Below are 20,778 nucleotides of genomic sequence, written 5' to 3'. Positions count from 1 at the left end.
TTTGAGCCGCTAAAGTCTTGAACTGGATTGCATAATCCGCCACTGATCGATGGTTCTGCTGCATTTACAACAGGTCAGGTAGTGCAAAACTTACCGGTTTAGCGGGATGAGTCGGCAGTAAGCGAATGTAGTGGGTCAAATGCTCATTAGCGCCTCATAGGTCACGCAACTGGTCTTGATAACCCCCTTTAACACGATTGGTGTGCAAATGCAGCCCGGAGTTGGGAAACTTCCATTGGATCTGCAGTAGTCAAAGTATTCTGTGACGAACTAGCCATGTAGACGGTGTTAGGATCCATGTGCAGGCAGTTTATTGAAACACACAAACAAACAATCCAAATTGGCAAGCAGAGAGATGTAGTCGAGGTGCAGGCAGATAAAGTCGGTAAACCAAAAGACAGTCCAACCAGGCAAACAAAACAATGGCCAATCCAAAGAAATCGTTAAATCCACAAAACAGTGGTCATAACATGAAGCATAGACAGCAGGTAATGGAAAATGGCTCGGTAATGCAGAAAACTAACAATACTTTGCAATGGTGAAATGGAAATGGCATGTTTATATAGGGTAGCAAACAGGAAGTGAGTGTGAGGCACATGTCCGTGATCAGCATTCGGGCGAGGGCTCCCACTGGTGGGTGGATGAATTACAATAATAACTAAATTTACACAAATGAACCAGTTCAAACATTTACATACGCTTGATTCTTAATACTCTGGTTCGTTACCTGGATGATCACTGACATGATGTGTTTATGTTTTGTGATAGCCCCACTGTTCTTCAGATAAATCCTCCAGGTCCTGCACATTCTTTACTTTTCAAGCATCTTCTGCACATTGGACCCCTTTCCAACAGCAACTATATGATATTTAGATCCTTTTTTTCACACTGAGGACCACTGAGGGACTCGTACACAACTATTACAAAAGGTGCAAACATTCACTGATGCTCAATAAAGCAAGATGAGACATTAAAAGCCAGGGGGGTGTAAACTTTTTAACAGTATGATCGGTGTAAATTGTTATTACGTCTTCTTGGAAACATGTAAATATCTTATGTATCTTCTGAAGGGCGGTACTAAATGAAAAAAAAAAAAAGAAAACTAATACAAATTTATACCGATCATCAAAATGCAATTTTTATGATCCCTCTATTTCTTTTATTTAAAAGAAAAAAAAAAATTATGAACATTTTGCAGATTCTGCAAGGTGTGCGTAAACCTATGACCTCAATTGTAGCTAACGGTTTACACTCATAGTCAATAAGCACTGCTCACTGAATAGAAAAATTGGGGAAATGTCAGGGAACAATGTGCAGATCAAATGTAAAACAGGCTCGCTAAACTCTTACAAGTGTTGACAAAAGAACCTTTTGAAAGCAAAAGATTCTTTGCTATTCCTATGAGGTCTGTGCACCTTAAAGTGGTTTTTCAAACCCTAATAGGTTGTTGACTAGCCCCAGTTTATGGAATGCATGACAGTTATAGTCCACATGTTGAGTAGCAAAGCTCTCAAAAAAGCTGGTCTCTCAAGGATTAAATGGTTTATACATGTAAACTTTAAGGCAAACTGAAGAACCATATTTTGGCTATTTATTTATTTATTTGGTCGAAAGTGAAGCTACATGCCTCGTAATTTTATGAACAGCCTTTTAATGGCTTAATCAAATATGGAGTATGTGCTGGACTATGAACGTAATCTGTAATTTCATTCAGTTATCTAAATCAAGTAAATGAAGTTAGAATTCAGTTAAAAAGTTGCTCATACTGTTCGTATCTGATCATGTATCATGAAATACATATTGAAACAAGCCTATAGACCAACGTTTTCAAATTAAAACGTGAGTTTGGGTTAATGCAAAGCAGCTGCATGCGTATAACAAGGAGACCTGATAGCAACACGGCGACGTCTCTGGCAGCGCGTGTCTGTGAGCTATAGCTCTTCCAATCTCAGTCACAGACACAATCCTATTTTGTATGGTCTTGTGAGTTTTACTTCGTTGCCTGTTATTGGATTTGTGTTCGAGCCTCATCCACAAATCCTAAGCGAATGTCAGAATCTATACTTTTCCTAATTTGTTGAACAAAGCACAGTTAATGCTGGTATGCACCAACCCTCTGTTACTTCATTGTTTATTCACATATGCTGAGTGATTGCATTTGCTACACTGCTAATAGTATGTTTAACTGCATAAACAAGCTCTTTCATGACGTTTGGTTTCAGTCAAATGCTTTTCTTCTATTAATAAACACCATTTATTTCACATAATGTGAATAAGACCTGCAGCACGAAGCATGCCGTGAGACATTTCGCAACGATGATTTGATTATTTTGTGACTAGGAGTGGATTATGTACGTTCACCATGACAAATCCCTGTCTCGTATCAGCCGTATAAATATTTTTCATTAAAAAAGAAAATGAAAATGGAAGGAAATTTATTGGAATTACATCAGAAAATAATTAACAGTCTTTTTTTTTTTAGATAATGTTAAAAGTGAACTGAAAGATCCGACCAGAGACAACTGCAAGTTTATTCATATCTGTATCTGTATCCAGATTTAAACCTGAAATGGGCGTGGCCTAAACCAGACAGATTTAATTCAATATGAACTCTACCACTACACCCCCAGAAACACTAGAAAACATTGGAAAATCACAGAAGTAGAAATTCAAATCAATTTAAATTCAGTTTTATTTGTATATCGCTTTTAACAGTGGACATTGTCTCAAAGCAGCTTTACAGAAACAAATAAACACAGGATACAGATTTTAAATGTGTAAATGTATCCCTAATGAGCAAGCCGGTGGTGACGGTGGTGAGGGGAAAACTCCCTAAGATGATATGAGGAAGAAACCTCGAGAGGAACCAGACTCAAAAGGGAACCCATCCTCATCTGGGTAGAAATGTCAGTTGACAGTTCTTCAGCCTCAGCTACATCACTTGAGATGGAACTGTTTTTTTTCAATCACAAAGTTATTATTTTTGTTAGTACTTACATCAGTATTATTTCATTAACTTAGTTGGTTCTATTTCACAAAATATAAACAAACTAGCAGCCTAATTTAAACCACCGTGACCTTGACCAGGCAGTTACTAAGGAGTGCTGCATGTTCATGTTAATGACCGTTGTCTTTATTTGAGCACTCACTCACCCAAATGAAAAATTCTCTCACTCACATGAGTTAGTGTTTTTTATCGGGAGTGGGATCCCAGTCCTGATGCACAAATTTATTCTCAACTAGATGCACTATGAACCTTTCTGGCAAACTTTCTTTAAAAAAAAAAAAAAAATCATTATAATGCCTCCTCCTATTCAAATCTGTATTTGTATTTGTTTAGAAAACACATTATCTGTTCAGTATGAATAATGTTTTCATATTTAGCTACATCCCTAGTATGAATACGTAAGGGATAATCCATGTCTAGTTGTGCATTATGCGATTTTAATGCACGACTTGGATTCAAAGAACCCCCCGATGCGAAGCGGAGTGTAGCACACACCTAGCCTTGGATTATCCTGCTTATACAACGGTCACTTGCCAGCATTGATAAATTAAAGCAATCCTTGATGTTTGCATTGCAAAATTTGACTGAAAGGATAAAAATAACAGCTAATTTCCGTTCGTTATTTTATACACGGGTCGTTAGAGCAAGAATTCTACCCGCTTTAAACCATTACCGAGATAAAATAGTGCGATGAGAGAGATCGCACGTGTGTAAATTTCCTGTGTCTGTGCCGCATCTCTACTAATAATGAAGCTGTGAGTTTAACTACCGCATGCAACTGGAACTGTATGTTACTATGGTTATAACTGTTTATAGGCAGCATTTAGAATGGTGATTTAACTGACTGGAACTACCTGCGCATTATACGGTTTGAATGCACACTTTCCAGCCAATCAGAATCGAGTACTCACACAGACCAAGTCTAAAATATTTTTACCCAAGCTGATGGCGCGTCTATTAATGAGAAAGAGGGTGAGAATGTGACTCAGAACAGGACACGGACACTATATACAGAGCCAAAGTTAAATGCATAATACTTTAGAGAAATCGAAGGCTACCCAAATGATTCATCATTTAAAATCTGCCGCATTCCAGAGCTAAATATAAATGCATACAAATCTCTTTGAGTGGTCTGTGTGTGAAACAGCCGACCTGAGGAATGCAAGTGTCACTTCATAGCTGACTATAAGAGTAGAAGATCAGGATATGTGTGAGCTGCATGCAGCACGCGCAAGCTTGTTTGTTGCTCTATCTCTCTTTCGCAGCGTCTCCAGTGGCCTCACGGATCCTCCAGGGGCTTTGTGCCTTTGAGTTATCGCCCATAAATTCCTGAGAGTTGAAGTAACAATGTTGTTTTGTCTCTGATTTCAGTGAAAATCAGAATAAAGCTGAGAAAGGTCTATTCCGGGGTGAATATCACTGAAAAGCATAGCCATTAGGCTGAGAAGCAGCTATTTTGGGAAGAGGACTCATCTTCACTTTTAACTTAAATGACCTGCTTGGTTGCCCTGACAAAAGCAAACGAAACGAACAGTGATGAAGAGGATGTTTATGAGGCGACAGGTCATTTAGGTACAAAGCTCTGATGACGTCAGCACTGAGTTTGAGGCTGAGTGCTCTTTCATTTTTAAGCGAGGAGATGTAATGCAGAGGTTTGCAAATGTCAACATGCACAAGTTGCACCTATAAAAACTGATGCTAATGCTAACTTGATGACCTTGTCATAAACGCAGTCTAAAATGGTAAGAACACAAACACTTCCCTCTGCACACACTTGTCATACTATTATTCCACTGCAGCCTTTACACTTGTCATCTGAAAATGATTAAAATAATAAATATATGATACTAAAGCTGAACCAGAGTTATTTTTTTTTTTTAAAAAAGAGAGAGTGAATGTTATAAATGAAATATCTGAGAAATTTTACACCAAAGCATTGATTTTCCTTTGTCATTCTTTATTATTTTTTTTTTATTTTTTAGGCCTTCCTTAAGATTAGACAGCTTTAAAATGACAGAATTGTCAGATAAAATCTTATAAAGCAGTCTCAATTCATGACAAAAATCTTTTTAAACCATTTTAAAAAATCATGCTTATACAACAGCACTGTTGAATTCTCCATTCTGATTGGTCTGAAGGTGTTGATTCATTTTCTACAACAGCCAACTCTGACAGTCGTTCCAGCTGCTAGGTTTGTATTAATATGCTTGTTCGAATACGTTATAATTTCTATACTAACAACTAACACTGGGACTTGTACGGCAGATGCTCCACATGAACTGATTTTTTTTTTAATGTATAATTGTTGATACGGTAAACATATTTTTCTGTAAGGAGATTTTTGAAAGGAGTCTCCAGTGTCAGGAAAGCAGTCACATTTAAAGCTGTAACTTTTACTTTTTTCGACCCCAGGAAAGTTTTCATGACAGATGGCTTTGCGTTTTTTTTTCCGATAACATGATAAGCTGCATATTTTGTCTCATTTATGTCAAATGAAAGCACAAAGAGAGGCAGATGAGGGAACGACTGTTTATAGCTGTTATGACGTACTAAGCGATAACAGGAACTTGGGCTTGCATGAATAAGACTATGTCAGAGTTGAGGGAACGTGGTTAGCATGTTTACCTCACACCTCTAGGGCTGGGGTTTTGATTCCTGCCTCTTCACTGTGTGCATGTTCAAGGGTTTCCTCCGCGTACTCTGGTTTCCTCCCCCAGTCCAAAGACATGCGTTCTCGGCTGATTGGCATTTCCGAATTGTCCGTAGTGTGTTAATGGGTGTGTGAATGTGTGTGCAATTGTGCCCTGCAATGTGTTGGCACCATCCAGGTTGAGGCTCCCACGCAACCCTGTGTAGGATAAGCGCTATGGAAAATGGATGGATGGATTAGATGTATGTTAGAGTTTGCAAATTGCTGTAGTACAAGACTTCAGGACATGCTATTATAGAAAAATAATCAACCTGTAACGTGGTAACAATAAGTCTGCTTTGCTACAGGGCACATCACACCACTCTGTCCTTGATTATTTTCCTATAACAGCATGTCTTGTTGTCTTTCCTTTCTTATAAGTGCTTCAGATAGTTTCTTCATATTTCATTCATATGAAGAGGTTTTTTCTTCTTCTCAGAGAGGTTCTACTAAGTTCTACGGTTAGGTACGAAGTAACTACTAAGTTAATTTCAGGTCAGAAATATAGAACTGTCCTCTTTCGCTCTGAGCTGTGTTTGAGACTGAAAATAAGTGAGTAAAAATGAAAAATAAAGAATAAAGGCAGGGCGTTGGCAAACTTTTGACAAGCTATGGTATGTCCTCTAATAGATACAGTATATGCTTAAATTGGATTCTGCATCATCTGTAAGCCCCAACTGAAGAATAAATGCTCATGTAAAATAAATATAAATATGATGTACAGTGTATTGTTTGCTCTTTCTTCAGCTAAAGATGCCTGCTAAGAGTGTTGACAACAATGAAATGAATGTCACTTTTTTACCACTTCCCTTTGTACACTGTCATACATTTCCTCTTTATCATACGCGCTAAATGCAACACACACACACACACACACACACACACCCAGTACATGTATGTGTGCTCGTATACTAGTAGGGAAGCTGAGATAAGGAAACACACAGTGGACCTTTCTTGCCTGCGAGATTCCACTTGTAAGTTACATGCTACGGTTTATTTATCCATTAAGAGTTTCAGCATTATAATGCTTTTATTAATATATATATATATATATATATATATATATATATATATATATATATATATATATATATATATATATATATATATATATATATACATACATTATTTGAAATGCTCCAGTCTGTGGTAATGACGTATTTCTCTGTTTCACTCACCATGACAAATATGACATTCTGATGAAATAATGTTTCACTTATGCAGATGCAGACTCGCTGGCAAAACATGTGCATTCCCACGTTGAGCTTTAATCCGCAGTCAAATAATATACTTTATTATTTTACCTCATGGAAAATGCACATTAGTGCTATAATCTATCAGCATGCACTCACACTCACAAAGTTCCTAAAAGCAAATCACCCCCCCCCCCTTTTTTTGCTATCTCTACAGAAATGTATCTTTGTCCAGTCGACCTTTTCTACCTGATGATGCAGGATTTGTGATGACATGGCTGTAGTCCTAAGACAGTTGCTGAAGAAATTTGGTGTGTCAGAGTGTTTGTGGAGAACCGGGAGTCTTAAGAGCACTGAAAGACAGGCAGGAGAAGAAAAGCTTAATCACATCACCACTCTAGACCACATTCTCGCCCTAAGCTGAAGAGCAACACACACCAAGCAGCCGTGTGAGTGTCCGTTCCCGAAGCAATGACCCGCAGTGCAAGCAAGTTTCGGTGAAATTTCCCAGGTATGACACCTACATCACTTCGATTTAATCAGTTTCCATTGCTACATCAAAGAGCTTTTGAGATAAAAAATGCCTCAAGTGTACTGAGGTTTCAATTGAGGAATCAAACACAATTTGGCTTGCTGTTATAGGAAAATATTCATGATGTCCACGAATAACCCTGAAGTTGATTACTGTCCTATTACAGCATATCCGAAATTATTTTATTCCTCTTATACTATAGTAATTTGTCCATGCTAGCAATTTTTATTGATTAAAAAATGACATACTTTCTATACATTTATAGTTCCATACAATCAAGGAAAGGTCTTAAAACAAGGTAGTACCTGTTGTTAGTGTTGTTACGCAGCTATAAATAGTCCCTCCCTCACATCCTCTTTTTTTCTTTCTTGAAATTAATAATAATGCAAAAAAAAAAAAAAAAAAGCAGATGTTACCAAGAAACCACAAAGCCCTCCATCCTGAAGACTTTCCTGTGTCTTAAAGGAGTAGCTTAACCATGGATTCTTACAAAGCTTTGACACTGGAAACTCCTTACATACAAGTCCCTGAGTAAGTTGTTACTATGGAAACGTTAAAGAATTCGAACGAGGGCATTACTATAAACCTGTGATTTGCCTTGCAGTCTGAACTAGTGTCCGAGAAGTGAGCCCCACAGTCCTACAAAATTATACTACAGCAAGGTTGAATTCTTGAATCTGATTGGTCAGAAGGTGTGCATTGATTTTGCATAACAGCACGGCTCGAACAGCAGTCCTGGCTGTAATATGAACGATAGGTTAAAGTGAGCTTGCTCGTTTCTATAGTAACAGCTCATATTCAGGCACACTCCATATAATCTAAGATAATAATAAACAGTTGGGTTTTTTTTTCTTCTTTTTAATGTGTTGTTGTTTAACAATGAAAAATGTATCACTGTTGACAGGGTGATGTTTTTTATTAGGAGATATTTATGAGGCTTTTATGGAAAGAGCCTCGAATGTTAGCACTTTGTAACAGTCACACTGCTTTGCAACATTTCCCAGCAAGGGAAAGTCTTCGGGACAGAGGAGTTTATGATTTTTGGTTTCTTGGTAACCTGAGAAGCTTTTTAAAGAGTTTTTTTTTTAAAGAGAGAGAGAAAGAAAAAAGAGATGATGGTGAGGGAATGACCGTTCATTTCAGTAAGTGATAACAGAAACTAATTTGTCTCTTGGACATTGCACAACATTAAATTTTATGTGTTAAAATGTGCAATATGATGTTCATTAATAAATGAAACATTGTAATCATGGGCAAATTGTTGTGGTATAAGCGGAATAACACACTCCAGACCATGCAGTACGAAAATAATCTGCCACCCTGCCACCAACTGCACTTCATGCCTGTTGTGTGTTATTCCTTACTTAAACAACACCTTCTGACCAATCAGAATCGAGAATTCCAAAGCCCTATGGTATAAGACATTTGAAAGAGGCACTATAGAAAAAAGTAGAGCATTCAGAGTGGACTTTAAATATAAGGTATTGAACAAAGAAGTTCGGATGAAGCCAAGCCATATGTTTGTAACATTCTTCTACTTAATACATTGTTATCATTATTGATTCCTCAAGGCCTGCTTGGTTTGAGTTGGTTTAAGGATTGAATTCTTTTGAGGACTGAACACCTTTAAGTATTTTACACACACACACACACACACACACACACAAGTCCAAATGTGATCTCACAGCAGTTCATCCCAAAGCCAGAGAAATTGTGTGTTTCATGGCGTCTAGCGTAAGTAACCTGGCTGCTACTGTATGTGTGCGTTTGTGTTTCCTGAAGTCTGTAGCACTTGACATGGTTGGTAATGTGACAAGTAAGTAGTTTTTCTTTATGGTTTAAAATCATTTACGCAGGTATGCTGTGCGCTCATTAAACATCTGCCTGTGGTCCAGCAACAATTTAGCAGTCTCTAAATATGCTGTAAATATTTTGGTTGAGGAATATGACAATAACCACATTGTGAAATGTGAAAAGAGGCTACATTTCATGCAGGAGCAGTTTAAAAGAGATATATATATATAAGAACATGAAAGCAATAATGTTTATTACATGATGTTTCTTCACATAAGAGTAAAAGCAGAAGGTATAACCTTCCATTCCCTGCAATTAAGTTAGACTTTCTCGAACAATGCATTCTTCAGTTGATATTGCATGCTGCAGATGTTCTCTATCTCATGTAGTTGCCGTGAGAGACATTCGTTTGCTAATTGCATTTGCATAACAGGTTCATATTTTATTTTATTTCAAATGCATGCTTCTATGCTCTTCATAGTGAGTTTCAATTCAGTGACCATGGAGTACAAACATGTGCAGCAGTGTTGGCTCGCCTCCTCACATATTTACAAAATGAGCTGCCGTCGTCACTGAGACGAAAACACACATGCAATCATGCAATGTTCAGATGGTATGATAGTGACAGAAATGAAGTATTATCAGAAATCTGAAACACTGATGAGAACACAGTCGATACACAATATAGCACTGCACCTCCATTACATAGCATTAGATTAAAGCCATGCAGACTTTACTTGTTTTAAGCAATAGTGATACTTCCTCCAACAATATTGCATGTTATCAAGCTACCCGCTGCTTGATATTTGAGTCATTGCCAAAAATGTTTAGTAGTATATTCTTCTGTGGAAAAAAGTAAGTACACCCTTGGCCTCAGAAGTTAATATTGCCCCTTATAGCAGAAATAAGACATTTATCCATCCATCCATCTTCTATACCACTTATCCTTCCTTCAGGGTCACAGGGAACCTGGAGCCTATCCCAGGGAGCATCGGGCATAAGGCAGGGTACACCCTGGACAGGGTGCCAATCCATCGCAGGGCACAATCACATACACATTCACACACCCATTCATACACTACAGACACTTTGGACATACCAATCAGCCTACCATGCATGTCTTTGGACTGGGGGAGGAAACCGGAGTACCCGGAGGAAACCCCCGCTGCACGGGGAGAACATGCAAACTCCGCACACACAGGGCCACGGTGGGAATCGAACCCCCGACCCTGGAGGTGTGAGGTGAAAGTGCTAACCACTAACCACCGTGCACCCAATAAGACATTTATTTCTTGTATAATCAACTTACAACGCATGTCCATGGTCTGGGGGAGGAATTAGGAGTACCCGGATGAAACCCCCCAAAGCACACGGAGAACATGCAAACTCCACACACACAGGGTAGAAATGGGATTCAAACACGTAACCCCGAAGGTGCGAGGTGAACCACTAAACCATCATGCCACTGAAAACAAAAGTCAACACATATTGTTTTATACATACTCGATGCCCTTATACAACAGGCAAGGTAATGTGTTACTGGTTTTTCAAAGACAAAAATGATTTATTGTTTGAGGAATCAAATCCAATCCTGCTTAATACAGGGCTTAACATAACCCAGTCGAACAGCATTTTGCAAAAACAGCATGTACACTCATCTGGACCAGCAAAACAGTTAATTTGTCCTCTAATACCATTTTACAAAGAAAGCTGCATTTGACATTTGCATGCAGAACCATTAGGTATTCGATATAAATAGTCGTAAGTTGCACAAAGCGATAAGAGCTTTAGTAATATTAATCATCATCACTGGGTGGTGAGTCACACATTAGTCATCCCAGCATCTTTTCTGTGTCAGATATTATGTTAAAAAAAATAGGTAAGAGGATTTTTGTAAAATGTTACTTTAATTGCTCGAGATGCCGCTGCAGTCTATGACTCATTTAACCCTGGACATCATTGTTCTGCTTAAGGGCAATGTCCATTCAGTGGTCGCTCGGATTAATAACTGTTGCGGCAACAAATGACCTCATGGTTCATTGCCTTTATTTCCTGTTAAATGCTACTTGGTTTCTCTGTTGCTCACTTGTAGTGAAGTAATTCTAGATAATAACTGAAAATTTAATAGCAAATTCATGATACTGGTCATCATGGGTCAAAGACAATGGTTAGGACATTCTTCATATAGAGATAGTAGCAAAAAAAACCCACCTGCTAGATTCTGAAAACATAAACTCAAAATTGTCCTGGAAAATATCAGTTCTTAGAGGAGAAGCCCTACATTCCTGTTAATACAGTATATTCATATTATCCTGCATTTATAAATATTTATTACATACTGTATGTTAGCAATTTCCCTGCAGCTACATCAGCTGCATGCTGCACAGCATTGTATTGCACTACAACTGCACATACCTGCACTTAATTCCTCATATAGTCCATACTTTTCTACCATCTATCTTTTATATCCTTTATATTATATTTTCATAATATATATTATATATATATATATTTTTACTTTTTTACTACTTTTTTTTACTTTATCATACTGTGTATGGTTGTGTGTGTGAGCAAAAAAAAATAATTAATTTGCGTATTAGCACCGCCCATTTTCTTGTCTTTAGGCTTTGGCACAAGCTAATATAATAAAAAAAAAAAAAAAAAAGTGTGGAATTAAATTTGTGCCAAAAGTCTTCTATTCTATTCTATCTCTACTTCCAGATCAGGGAGCTGTCAATCCAAATCTCGTTAGCCAATGAGAGTAAATCGCTGTGAAGCCCCGCCCATACAAGACATTTGTGGCAGAATGGCGAACGTAAAGTTGCGAAGCGTAAACAAAACGTTTGAAAGCGTAAACGCAGTCTCTGGCAGCGCATTCATAAACCATGATTAGAAAACTGTTAATAGAGAATGCTGCTTATTTGAAGACCATGTTAAATTTTTGCCACTGAGTTCACTGTTTTCAGTTTCAGAGAGTTTTTCTTCTTTCTCATTGTATAGTTTTGTCCGTTTCTTGAAAGGTTACAATCAATACTTTTGGCACAAATTTCATTCTATAAAAAAGCGGACATTTTGTGGCTTGCTAGCTAGCTGGCAAATGGCTAGCTGTCTAACAACCGCTGTTAGCCCATGAACCTTTTTCTATCCGTTTTGTCTCTTCCTTCGTTCTCTCCTTTCCCCTTCTTTTACAATCCAGAATGCCAAGTCTTTTTTTTGACATTCTGAAATTGCTTTGGCACACTGCTGTCATTCATAAGTTCACATACCACAGAATAAAACAACATCAGATTGCAGGGGTTTGGAACAATCATGATTCCCAACAGGAAGAACAATTAACAAGACTATCAATTTTCATTTTGAAACCTCTTATCAAAATTTTTTCCCCTTTGATTAGCCATACAGATGTTGAACGCTAAGTGTGTCATTATACTATTATTATTATTGCTGTTTGTTTATGCTAATGGCTGGCCCTGACTTTTATTCAAATATATGCTGAGAAAAAAAATGCATACATTGCTATGATATACTGCAAAACACTGTTGATTGACATCCTTTGTGAAATGCCAATTTCTGTACACACAGTATATGCTCTTCAAAGCGTGTCAGACACCAGAACCTGCACCTGCGAGCTCTCTGTGTGTCTTCCAAATAGCTTTTCTTCCAAGCTAGAAAAAAAAAAGGAAAAGTCTGTCTGGTTTTCAAGCAAAAAAAAAAAAAAAAGCAATCAGACACAGCACTGGAAATCTGTCTGTACACACTGGATCTGACATGAGACCATGACAGATCCAATATGATGTTGTGACGGCGAATGTCAGCTTTAATTCAAGTGTATTTTCATCTCTATTAAATGAACTATATAAGAAATAAAGCTATTTATATCCTGTACATGGGTCTGTCATTTCAGGAGACCGAACAGAATTGGACAAAACAACTGCTCGGTTCTTTCTTGGCCAGCATGTGTGTGCTTGGATCATTATGCAAACAGATCTTGCGAAAGGTCAAGATTTTTTGTGACTACAAAAGCCAATCACCCAACCTGACCCCTCGTGAGCTGTATTTTATTTAATGAAGATAAGTATGAAAGTGAAAAATTGTCCCTGAAACATGCAATAAATTAAAATGTCTGCGTTACAGGCTTGGCAAAGCAGAGTGACGATAACCAGCAACTGCATGGCCATTTCTTTTAGTGACCAGTGGTGGGGAAAAAAGTACAAAACCCACAGACTTAAGTAAAAAATACTGCTACTGTAGTAATAATTCACATGAGTAAAAGTAAGTCGTGATAAAAAAAAAAATCCCCATAAGATTAAATAAGAAAAAACTACTTAAGTAATTACTAATTATTTTTTTTACATTTACATTAATTTATATTGTTAATTTATATTAGTTTACTACATTAGCTGTCAATACACAACTAATCTGAAAATGTTCTGTATCTGAGCAATGCCTTTTTTAACAATTATGTTCTAATCTAGTGAGCTACTGTATGCTGAAGTAACCTCCATTATCAACAAGAAAGCTAACATTAGCAGGCTACTTAACTTAGCCAAACGCTTTTGCCGTTTCTGTAGCTTGCTCTGTTCGGTAAATAAAAATGCACCTTACTCATTACCTTGAGCATTGCCAATAGGCTGAAGTAGCACTGAACATCACCATGACATCTAACAACATCTACAGTAAAAGGTCTGGCTAGCTAGTCTAGCTCACTTAGCTAGCTAATGGCTTCCCTGTATATTTTACGCAGGTTGGATTTTGAGCTGTGAAATGCCGAAATCGCCACAGATTTAGACACGCACAATTTGCATATCAATATCACGTTGTTCCTGTGCAGCATTATAACTTGGGCCAGGGATCCTCAACTGTTTCAACAGTCTCAGACATTGCTTCAGTTGGTGCCTGAAGCTTAGACTTTCGTCAGGAAACTGCTTCATTTTGATTTCGTATTAAATTGAATCATTTAAAATTCCCACATATGGCCTTTTAATTTCAGTACAGTTTCTGGGGCATTATTATTATTTAAATTTTGTACTCTGCAGCAGTGATAAAAAAAAAAAAAAAAATTAAAAAACTTTAGCAAAGTTTAATGTTTTTTTGTTTTTTTTTTAAACTAAAGTAAAAGTAAAAACAATATGATTTATTTCTACTCAAAAGTGTACCATTACTGTGAACTACAGTGGGGTCCAGAAGTCTGAGATCATATTGATAATCTTGGGATTTTTTATTTATTTATTTAAAATTTGAAATAAACAGAAGGTTTTAGAATTTTGAAATATTTCAAACAAAGAAAGTAAATATTCAACATCTAGAAAATGTAGTATTCAAGAGTCTGCATGAGTTCTAGGTCCCTATATAAATGTAAGCATATTTGTGATATTGATCATGTTAACTTCTTTGTCAGAGTCTCCTTGTGTCTAATTTCTTCAATTGAACAACGTTCAAATGGTTTTGATCTAAATTGGATCATAATATTTTGCACAAACTTGTGGGATCCATGTCAGCTCGAGTGCAAACTGTCATTACAGCAATAAGGGGACAAACCAATCTATCCATCCATTTTCTATACTGCTTATGCTACAGGGTCGGGGGGAGCCTCGGGTTCAAGGGGGTACACCCTGGACAGGGTGCCAATCCATCACAGGGCACAATCACACACACACCCATTCATACACTACAGACATGCCAATCAGCCTACCATGCATGTCTTTGGACTAGGGAAGGAAACCGGAGTACCCGGAGGAAACCCCCGCAGCACGGGGAGAACTCCGCACACACAGGGCCACGGCGGGAACCCAGGTGGTGTGGGGCAAACGTGCTAACCACTCAGCCGCCGTGCTCCAAGGGGACAAACCAAATACTACTAAAGTTCAATACGTCTCACTCAAGTTGTTGCCAATAATATAAGTTGTAATGAAAATTAGAAAAGAATTGCAAATAGAAGCATTTTCACTAGTGGCCTCAGATTTTTCGACTCCACTGTATGTCCTCAAGTACTCTGTAAGTGAGAGTAGATGTAGACGTCAATATTTATTGACTGAAACCAGCTCTGTATAATCTATAGTTGTGATAGTCTATATTATACTGTAAAAAAAAAAAAAAAAACCTTAGTCAAGCAAACACTAATTTCCTGCTCTTCCACATTCAATTTCAGTGTTTTTTTTTTAATGTTACATAGCGCATTGTTAGCTGCCAGCGTGTTAGCTATTAGCTAAAAGGCACATAGCGCAACACAGCACATAACATAAAACTTTGATACATTTCTACATAAATATTTATAAAATATTAAAACTACAACTGTTTGATTGACCTCAAATATAATCCTGAATGTTTTTTTAAATTAGTATGATGTTAATATTATTAAGTATGTTTTGGTTATTGTATGGCTAGTTAACTTATCAAATACAAGTAGCATCATTTGCTAATTAGCATAATTGAATAGTAAACATTGACTAAATTCAGGTGGCTGGATGTGAAGTGTTATTTGAAGTATTTTTTCCCACAAACTCAACATCAGGTGCCTTGGTGACTATTGTATTATTGTGTTATGCTGTACTGACTTAAAACTCAACCTCCATGTTCATCCTTTGTTAGTAACAAGCTAGCCAACTAACTGGAGAGTGTTCCCAGGGTCATATGTTCCCCATATTTATACAGCACATAATGATTTAAAGTGAGAGCTGGGACATGTTAATGCTTAATATTTTGTTCCTTTCATGACCGTTTACTGTGTTTTATAGGCTACAGTATGGCATTTCTTCAGTTTAGTGTATACATTTCACTATTGTTCATACATGGAGTTGATACATGTATGTATGTATGTATGAATGTAAACTAACAGCTACAAATAAGGGTTCAGCATGTGCAACCTAGTGAATTTTCCAAGGTCATAATGTTCATAAATTTCAAGAGTGGATGAAGGATATTTTTTAAACTAATGTATGTTGTTATTCATTTAAATGTGTCTTTGGTGTTTAACATTAAAAGGTAATTAACATAATGGGGCCCTGGGAAAATGAGTCCTGACTACATAAAACCTTTGGAAACATTTAATTAATGTGTGTTAACAGAATATTTAACTGGGGAACACTGGGACACTGGGAAGATAGGAATGACCCCCAACTAACTGTGATGAGTGACATATACTGTATCATCGTCCTCAAAAGAGCAAACTGTATAGTCTGTATGCAGTATGTTACAGATTTTACAAGATAATATGTCTATATGTTGATTGACCTAAAGCAAATACTAAATTATATACAATGTAACATATTTAAAAGTAATGAAGTGCTGCCGTATTTACTGTCGATGCCATGAGCAGCCATGTTGATTTGACGTTGCTGAACATGTGTTTGAGGAAACCGTTCCAATTTTCTGAGTAGGAATTCAGAGCTGAGGGGGCGTTTCCTTTGTTTTTCCTAGTTGCAGGTCAGAAATGACGTTACGAGTTTTACTCGAAAGCAGCGTTGCTTTTTATGGTTATGCTTAAATCTGCAAGAATTCATATGAAAATATTTATTTCAAAAGAAGCACAGATTAAGTTTAGGGTTATGGGCAGGGTTAGAGGTCTTGAACATACTGTGTGAAGTAAATATATTATTGTACACACCCCCATTCCATTCCGCGGCTTTACTAAACAAATGCTGTAATCAGAGAAAAGTGTAGCTAAACAGTGTTTCTTTGCAGTAATTTCCCCTGAACTGTTTTAAGGAGCTCTTATCACATGGGAACAAGCCTGCTTATCTGATGACATCAGCCTAAAAAGGCAGCACCATCACTTCCATGCTACAGACAAACCCGTCAGTGTGATACTAATGGGGATTTCAGCAGCAATCAAATAAGAAAATGAAACTACATTCTGCCTTGTTTTTGACTTGCCAGGAATTTTTTCCGTCTTTCCTGTTATCACTTTACGCTCAGGAGATTAATAAAACAAGATGGCCAATGACAGAATTTTATATCAGCCTCTTAACATAATAAAAGCTTGGAACCACGCTGTGTGGAACCACAGCATTAGTTCAAGTGTTAAATACACAAACTCTAAAAAGATGTTGAACTGAATTCGGATCATTATAGAAAGTGATACGTTCAAAGATGTGTATAATTTCCCACTCGCTATTCGAATGTTTCTCATTCATAATGTCAAAATAACATGTCATCTTGCATAACTTGCCAGTATAATGGTGCGCCATGACGGTTCCTCCGGCTTATTCATGAGTTGAATGTTTGTGTTGGCCTGTTGCTCTGATGTTAGTTGTGTGAACATTCTAATCATACTGCATTATCTGAATCACAATATTATTCCTAATTATACCACAGCAATGTTGAATTCTCAATTCTGATTGGTCAGATAATGCTGATTAACTTTCTATAGCAGCGACGCTGAAAGAAGTTCCGGCTGTAACTCAAATCACAGGTTTATATTAATGCACTCATTCTGATACTTTATCGTGTCGGTAGTAACAGCTCATTCGCAGGGACTTGTATGGATCTACGTAATCTAAAACTAATAATAAACAGAGGGAAAATGTGTTGTTATTTCACAAAGAATACGCATAATTGTTGCTACGGTGAAGTTTTCTGTTGTTTTTGCAAATTTGGAGCGACTTGACTCACAACGACTACTAATGGGAGTGAAGACAGTAGAGCGCATGTGATCCGCCATGCTTCCTGCCAGTCCAGACAATCCGGTGCTTTTGCAGAGATACCAAACAACACATACTGCTTCTCCTTCATCTCATAGGATATGATGCATACATACAATGGTGAATTTAATATACAAACGCTCTCCCTACAGAATATTGCATTTCAGTGGCAAGAAAACTGGTTTGTTGTCAAAAGTGGAATGATAAGTTGCGCCACCCACTGATAAGTGTTACTATGGCAACCATTAGTAGGACCGCCTACTCACGACTTCATAGTACAGCGACTGGTAACTTGCAGCTATAAAAATCACTGTATGTGTGAATGTACCTTAAGTTTTCCACCATGAGAAGGTCTTCAGGATTGAAGGGTTTGGTTACATGACAAGCAGTGTTTTTGTCTTGTTGGCTTCAATAGAGAGAAAAACAAAAGGCTAGTGAGTGAGTGACTGTTTATAGCGTCTATAACGAAAAAGTAAGTGATGACAGGTACTAACTTGTCTCAAGGTCATTCCACACCATTAAATGTAACTATTCTGGCTACAAAAGCACAATGTAATAAATGAAAAATTGTAATTGCTGGTAAGATGCTGTGGTGTAAGAAGAATAAAACATTCCAGGATGTGCTGTTATAGGAAAATAATCAACTAAAGGGTGCGAACAGTAACTCTTCTTCTTATCAGGCTGCATCACACCAACTCCTCGTGGATTATTTTTCATATGACAGCACACACGTCGTGTTTTATTCCTTACTTATTTGTTGTTCCATAAACTGTGCTGTATATTCTCATGCACATGGCAACCGGATTTAGACAAACAAAGTTGAACGCACTCAGCAGCTCACGATTTGTGTCTTGCACATTCAAGTTAAATTAATATTTAGGTTTTCACGAGCTTTTTAAATTGTGTTTCTATGTTGAAGCTTTTCGTGTCAAAACAGGAGATATGAAAAATGACATTTTACATTCCAGCTTTCCAGTCAGATTTCTCAGCTCTTATGTTCATCTCTCAACTCCTTGTCGGGACGAGGTGGCTTTTGCCATGTCTAAGCTCCAAAAGCTTTAAACTCTTCAGTATCAGCAGCTCCATATCACTGATCTAAACACTCTGTTTGGTCCATGTCTGTTTTGGTTTAGCACATTTTAGATTCCTGGCACCGAAACTCCTATTTGGTTAGAACATAGAACTGGCAATTGCAGTGTTACTGCATGAAATGTTACCCAAAGGAGTTAATGACTGGTGTCAAGTCCAAACCACAGAGTAATATTTCACAACTGTAATATATTCTACATGCCTTTTAATCAGGGACAAAAAGTCAGTCTTATAAGAACATGCTACCTGTGAGTTTTCCTGCTTGTTTTCAGGATCGTAGGTTCCTTTTTGTCATGTAGAACCCTAAATATTAATACAAAATATAAGGGCATACAACACACTACATATATTTGGCACAAATCCCACTAACCTTCTCTGGTGTTAATAATAGATGTATATCCATATTTTACATAAGTGTTGTCATAGTTTCTTTTTTATGTTACTTTTTATGTTTTTCAGAATTTTCACCAAAACCTTTACCAGAAATGTATTTATAAATGTAACATAACTGTGTGTGTGTGTGTGTGTGTGTTAGTTAACTGGTCTGCACATAATGTTCCCATGGTTCTTCCCTAAATGTAGAAATAACGGTGCATAGGCACTATTACATATTTATACCACAACTCTGAATTCTGAATTCTGATTGGTCAAACAATCTATAACAGCACGGCTCTGACAATAATTTGTTCCATGCACGTTCCCCAACAATAATCGCATCTAAAAACGGATAAAATGTGTGGTATAAGCGGAATTGAACACTTTGGGATGTGCTGTTACTGGAAAATAACTAAATGCAGAAAATCAATATGGAAATAACTGTGTAGAGGCATTATTACATTTGTATCACAGTGTTTTTGAATTCTCAAATCGGACTGGTCAGAAGGTGTTGATTTATTTTTCTGCAACAGCACAGCTCACAGTGATTTATTCAACAGATGTTCCACAACATTAAATGTAACTATAAATGGATAAAAAATTTATGACGTGTTGTTCTTGTTCATGTTCTCACATTACTCGCATTACTCACATTCAGGAGCTAAAGTTATAATAAAGGTATGTAAGTACCTGTACAAGAATGAAGTATGTACGTCTGGGAGTTTAAGGGTTAAAATTAATGTGTGAAATTTTTTTAAAATTGCATATTGTTTGAATATTTTGAATTTAGCAGCCATGCATTTAGCAGGAGGGCCGATACCACAGTTTATTCACCACTAGGTTAAATATCATTCCTAAACCTTTTCCTAATTTCTTTTCTGGGTTTGATTTTTTTCAATATTTTCTGATTATTTAGTACGGATCTAAAAGTGCAGCTTCAGTGACAACTCTTTATGCACCACTTTTAATAATGTACACAATTAATATGGTACAGTATATTATAGAATGAATGAATCTACATTAAATAGGTTACACAGTTCTCGCTTATTATTTATTGGAAGTGTACAAAGATGAGATAGCATCAGAGAGAGAGAGAGAGAGAGAGAGAGAGAGAGAGAGCGAGAGAGAGAAAACAAGTTTAGATTCCTCAAACTTTTCCAGTAATCATAAAGAGCCTGACAGTAATCTAAACACACATACACAGTGTACAATATTCAGCTTTGTTGTCCAGAGAAGAAAACCATTCCTCTGCAGTGGTTTATAGTAAGAGAAACAGAGTAAGCTGGTGGAACATTCCTCTCTGCTTAACTGAAGACGGAGAGTGTCTTTGGACGTGTCAGGTAATGTCTGCACTGGATTTAACAGGAGCGTGATTTGTAGCTTTTGTGGTGCTTTGATGCACATCTCGCTTTTTGGAAGATTAATGGCTGAAACTGTAGATTCCACGCAGTTTCTCTGCC

General features: G+C 37.2%; 1 protein-coding gene and 1 long non-coding RNA gene across 10 annotated transcripts in view; one reads left to right on the top strand and one right to left on the bottom strand.

The window, feature by feature from the left end:
• myocd (myocardin) overlaps positions 1-20,778 on the top strand; it is a 103,341-nt gene that overhangs the window by 11,443 nt on the left and 71,120 nt on the right. For 7 of the 8 annotated variants that reach the window (XM_053639123.1, XM_053639121.1, XM_053639122.1 and 4 more), the window contains exons 1-2: positions 6,267-6,670; positions 7,107-7,400. The gene's annotated coding sequence lies outside the window, so the exon portion shown is untranslated. Of the gene's footprint in view, positions 1-6,266; positions 6,671-7,106; positions 7,401-20,778 lie in introns of those variants that run through there. The other variant, XM_053639117.1, reaches the window with a different exon arrangement.
• On the bottom strand, positions 6,902-19,511 carry LOC128616540 (uncharacterized). 2 transcript variants are annotated; one of them, XR_008387455.1, is made up of 5 exons: positions 19,314-19,511; positions 19,190-19,246; positions 18,183-18,260; positions 7,139-7,242; positions 6,902-6,961 (listed from the first exon to the last, which is right to left on the bottom strand). It is a non-coding gene; the product is annotated as an uncharacterized LOC128616540 (long non-coding RNA). The 2 variants fall into 2 exon arrangements; XR_008387454.1 differs by lacking the exon at positions 6,902-6,961 and having other exon boundaries at positions 7,114-7,242.

The sequence above is a fragment of the Ictalurus furcatus genome, chromosome 13 (assembly GCF_023375685.1).
Source record: "Ictalurus furcatus strain D&B chromosome 13, Billie_1.0, whole genome shotgun sequence".
Lineage (NCBI taxonomy): Eukaryota > Metazoa > Chordata > Actinopteri > Siluriformes > Ictaluridae > Ictalurus > Ictalurus furcatus.
Note: the sequence above shows the minus strand (reverse complement) of the source record. Positions and strands in the feature narration are given on the sequence as shown.